Source organism: Sapajus apella, unplaced genomic scaffold, assembly GCF_009761245.1.
Source record: "Sapajus apella isolate SASKATOON/1434 unplaced genomic scaffold, GSC_monkey_1.0 scaffold33, whole genome shotgun sequence".
Classification (NCBI taxonomy): Eukaryota; Metazoa; Chordata; class Mammalia; order Primates; family Cebidae; genus Sapajus; species Sapajus apella.
This window is the reverse complement of record NW_022436973.1, coordinates 20144336-20149869: the sequence shown is the minus strand read 5'-3', so window position 1 is coordinate 20149869 and position 5534 is coordinate 20144336. Positions and strand designations below refer to the sequence as shown.

The following is a 5534-nucleotide window of genomic DNA, read 5'->3' as shown; positions in this document are numbered from 1 at the left end:
GAGTCTCGTTCTGTTGCCCAGGCTGAAGTGCACTGGCACAATCTTGGCTCACTGCAACCGCCACCTCCCAGGTTCAAGCAAAGCGATTCTTCTGCCTCAGCCACCCAACTAGCTGGGACTACAGGCACACGCCACCACACCTGACTAATTTTTGTATTTTTAGTAGAAACAGGGTTTCAACATGTTGGCCAGGCTGGTCTCGAACTCCTGAGCTCGTGATTTGCCTGCCTCAGCCTCCCAAAGTGCTGGGATTACAGGCGTGAGCCACTGTGCCCGGCTAACATACCTTTTAAGCCAAACTATAGCAGTCTCTCTCTCCCTTAAAAGCTGTTTTTAAGCCACTCTCCAAATAGATTGGTTTACCATTAACTATAAAAGGTTTTCTGACCCATAATGTTTCAAGCAGTTTTTCCATGCCTTTGCTATAATGTGACTGTGGCTTAAAAACAAATTACTTCCTCCCCCTAAAAATACCCATGATCTATGCCTATTAGAGGTACATTTCCACTCCTCAGACTTTTTGTCAGCACTCCAGAACTATTTAGATTACTGTGTATTTAAAAAGTGGCAGTCACTCTCACCATCTTATCACCTCTGAGTCTCTTTGTCTCCAATGGGCCCATTCATAGAACAGATATCTGTGAATGTTATTAAATGAACCATGGATGTTCTTGCCCTCGATGTGCCAAAGCAGTGTTTGCCAGGTACATTCATTTCTTTGGGGACCCCTGCAGACATATAGTGGGCATAGCGGGAAAGTGGGGAACTTAATATAGCTTGAGATACTCAAGTGATTCGATTTGAACTAGATCCATCTGTGACTGTAACACGATAACATCTTTTTCTATACCCCTCACCACTAAGAATACAGAAGCTCAGGTAGCTTTGGGTTTTCACTGGCTGACACTTCAGGGAGAATCAAAGACAAATCATAAAACAGGAAAATCATCTCAGCAAGTAAGCAGTCAAGCCCCCTGAAGGGATGGAGACAAAGGCCGCCACAGATATCTAGATGCCTCCTGGACAAGAGCCCAGGTCTCTGACCTCTAGAAGAAGCTCTGTGTATATGGGATATCAATTTCTGTGCCATTCACGGTTCTCAGAAGAGGATTCTGGCTGATTTTAATAGAAGGATAACTGACAGGATGGGTAACCCAAGTTTTGAAATCAGGCAGATGCTGAGGGAGGCTGGGCAGCAAGGACACAGCCTAGGCCATGCTTCAGGGACAGTCTGGGTAGGATGTCCCTAACGAGACTCTGCTTCCACTCTGGCGGTTGGACATCAACACAACTGAACACAGGAGCCAGATGCCATTGCTGCTTCAAATTCTAAACTGTCCCTGAGTCTAAATTAAAAGTTCTGGGTGCGAGCATTTGATTTGCTGAGGCTGGATAATGTGACTGTCCTCTAGTGGGCAGGGACCAGGGAAAAGGCAACGGGCTCGGCTCTTTCTGTAGTAGGAAGGAGCTCCTGCCTGCCTTCATGACCATGTCACGGAGGGAAGGGCATTGGGATGTAACCCCCACAATCACAAATGACTATTTCACCTCCCCACTTAGACTTCTGTGAGCATACAGATATCACCAACAGTTTTTTGTTTTTTTTTGTTTTTCTTGAGACAGGGTCTCACTCTGTCCCCCAGACTGGAGTGCAGTGGCATGGTCATAGCTCACTGCAGCCTCTGACCTCCTGGGCTCAAGTGATCCTCCAGCCTCAGCCTCCTGAGTACCTTGGACTACAGGCATGAGCCATCATGCTTGGCTAGTTTTTTATTTTTTAATTTATTGTAGAGACAAGCTCTTGCTATGTTGCTGTGGCTGGCCTCGAACTCCTAGGCCCAAGTGATTCTCCTACCTCAGCCTCCCAAAAATTCTAGGTTTACAGGCATGAGCCACTGTGCCCAGCAGTTACTTTATTTCTACAAAATATGGACGCATTTCCTATCACTCCTAAAATGGATTACACCCCCCAAAAAACACTGTTCTAAGTGCTGAGTTTGCAAAGGCTTTAACCTCACTGAAGGGGAAACAGTTTCTTCTGTCTTGCTGGTTCACTGATTGCCTCCTTCTGGCCCAATTTCTTGGGGAAAACTGAAGATCAATCTGTCCACTTGACTTTTGCTCAGATGCTTAGTGTGAGCCCATTAGCTTCCAGGGGCATTGAAACTTCTTCTCCAAGGGTTCCATTAGCAGTTAGACCTGCACTTAAAAGTATGTCATGCTGCCACATATGAGACTGGGACAGAGATGAACTGGAACACGAAGGATGTGTTCAGATGACAGCTGGGACTCTGCCATTGTTATTTCAGTGCATTTCTGATCTCTTTCAAATTCCATAAGGGGAGGTGTGGATGTGTATGGTTAAGTAACATGAGGCCAGAGCTGACACTGTGGCAGCTGTTCCCAAAGGCACAGAGTTTCTTTGTTGCCAGGAAAAGATGCCCTTGAATTTTCTGAGGTAAGAATGTCTGGCAGATCCTGACTTCTCTGCTTTCTGATTGGCTTAATGGATTACAAGATAGAAAATAAGGAGCCAGAAGGACCTTCAGAGACTCTATCCATGGCCTGTGTGTCTTTGGTTCCCCTCAGAAACAGACTCTGAGGCACAAATTCAAGTGCAAGTAGTTGATTTGAGTGAGAACGCAAGGAACTGAGAAGGAGAGGGAAAGAAGCAGCAAAAGGCACATTTGCAAGCAAGTTACCACTATGGGCACCTGGAATTTAAGCTACTGGAGCCAGGGTAGAATGTAAGCCTCAGAGTCATCCTACACAAGGAGTGAGGCAACTGGATATTTCAACAGCAGTCCCCGTCCATCTTTGGTTGAAGGCTGAAACTGGGAGGGGACTAATTTCTCAGCACTTTCAGCTTGCTGTGTGAATGGGCAGAGCCACCAGACAAAGCCTTCAGGCCTTTGCCTTCTTTAGGCAGATGCTGGCACTTGGAAGTCAGGTGCTGTGCACAAAATGCCAAGGCCCGAGGGGGCATGGGCAGGGCGCCCATAGCACCTCCTGTTCTGTGACCACTCCCATCCTCCAGACTTGTGGACAAACTTTCTGGTCATCACTCATCCAAAGCCCAGCATAAATCTTCCCAGAATCAATCAGGAGGTGCACATTCTTCACCACCCACAAAACCAGATTTCTAATTGGTACGGATTGCTTATTTCACTATTTACTGTCCAATACCTCTCCAACCATGTTACAGAGTCACTCCAGTTTAATCTTCTTTCAGCTCTGCCAGATAACTCACCAGCAGCCCACAGACCCTGTCCACAGCCCTGGAATAACCGAATCAATGCTGAATGATTGACTGACTCTCATTTCCTTCCGTTCAGCAAATGTCCTGGATATTTGGAAACGCCGCAGTTCACAGCCAATGCACTTCCAGCAGGTACTGAAAAATGGCTTGGAGAGGTTTACAATTTGCTAAATTTATTGAGTCTGGAATTGGTAGAGAACCATGATCTTGGGAGAATAGAACGTTTCTTTTCTCTGGGGACAGAGGTCAGGTTCCTTCAGGACTATGGATAGAATTTACTTAAACTGTGGGTCAGCCAGCTATGAGTTGGCAACTTGGGGATGTCTGTAAGAGGCTGGGATGTTGGTGAAAGCAGAAACACTTGCTTAGTTTTGTCTGATGTATGAACATCCTACTAAGATTTATTAAAGGAATTGAAAGACCAACTGAGGTTTGCCATGTGATCTTATATTAATGAAGAGATATGTCTGAGTCTCATGTCTTGCTGGTTTTCCTCATTCATTTTTTTTTCTTTTTCACCCTGAATATCAGCCTTTAATAGAAATTGTGATATCTCAGGATCAGATGGTTTTGTCAAAAAGGACCTTAATTTGTCACCTGGGCAGCTCCTCAGTCTCCAGGCAACATCACACTTAAACTATTCCTAACAGGATGTTGCTTACCCACGGTCTGGAAGTGTTTCCAAAAGAGGGGGCAGGCAGGGTGCAGTGGCTCATGCCAGACCAGCCTGGCCAACATGGTGAAACCCCATCACTAAAGAAAATACAAAAATTAGCCGAGTGTGGTGGCACACACCTGTAATCCCAGCTACTCAGGAGTCTGAGGCAGGAGAATCGCTTGAACCTGGGAGGCAGAGGTTGCAGTGAGCCAAGATCATTGTGTTGCACTCCAACCTGGGTGACAGAGTGAGACTCCATCTCAAAACAAAACAAAAGGAGGGTCAAACAAATGCCATCTGCATTATCACCACCTATATTTTTCTGCCCTGATCATAAAGTTTATAACATCTACCTTTATCTACATCTACGTTTACAGCTATATCATTTATCTATAGGCTGTATCTTATAACATCATTTGCCTCTCTATTTACACATACTCCACCTATATCTGTGTTCACAGCTTTATCATCTACAGCTACATTTTTATCTTTACTATCTGCTTCACCTATACCTATGCTGACATTACATCAACATTTGTATCTACACTGTCTGTACCAGTGGCTCTCAACTGGGGCAACTTTACACACCAGGGACATTTGGCAACATCCAGAAAGACTTCTCATTGTTACAACTCAGGGTTGGGGAAAGAAATGCCCTTGGGACCTAGCCAGGGATGCTGCTAAATCCTGCAATGCACAGGAGAGTCCTTGACAAAGATCTATCCAGCCTAAAATATCAATAGTGCTGAGGTTGAGAAACCCTAATCTACATCACTAACCTCATCTGCATCCATGTTTACAGCTGTGCCACGCGCACCTGCATCCATGTTTACAGCTGTGCCACGCGCACCTGCATCCATGTTTACAGCTGTGCCATGTGCACCTGCATCCATATTTGCATCTACTCTGTCTACATCTGTATATATATTTACACTGTCCACTCTACATTGGCATCTATGTGATCAATGGCTACATCTACAGGACCTACAATATCTACATCAACTACCTCGACTTCACCCACTCCATCTATATCATCCACATCTACAGGATCAAAATTTTGCATGCACATCTATATCTAATTATATACATGATATAACAATCAACTCATGTTTGTTACATCAAAATGAGTGGTTCTTTTAGACTAAAAGGAAAATTTAATTTCAATTTTCCCGTCCCCTGGTCACACACATAAAACGTGAGTGAAACAGATCTTACCTGTTAGGTGAGATGCCATGATCATGAAGTTGGTTTTCCCAGGGTGAGTTCTACTCATTGCACTCCAGATGTGCTGACCCTGTGATTTCCTCAAATGTGGGAAACGCAGCGGCATAATTTGTGGCAGTGGGAACTGTATCCACATTATCCCACGTTTTTTTCTTTAAAGGGAGTAGAACAGAGGCCAGTCATTATCTATTACACGCCCTAAAGTATAAGAGGCATGAGCTCTTTTCTGACTTTGTCCTTACTTGCGAACACCTCCATACTGGGCTTTGATGAGCAACCAAGGAGGCTTCCATTTTAATTTGGGTTGAAGTGAGAAGTTAAACATGTGCCTGATAAATTTCATTCACACTCTGTCTTTGCTTGCCAGCGTCCCAGGATCACAGGGCATCAGAT

General features: G+C 44.8%; 1 non-coding gene across 1 annotated transcript; it reads left to right on the top strand.

Annotated features, from left to right (window-relative positions):
* Positions 1-5124: 5124 nt before the first annotated feature.
* On the top strand, positions 5125-5285 carry LOC116563056. The gene has a single exon (XR_004274195.1). It is a non-coding gene; the product is annotated as a U1 spliceosomal RNA (small nuclear RNA).
* The last annotated feature ends 249 nt before the right edge of the window (positions 5286-5534 follow it).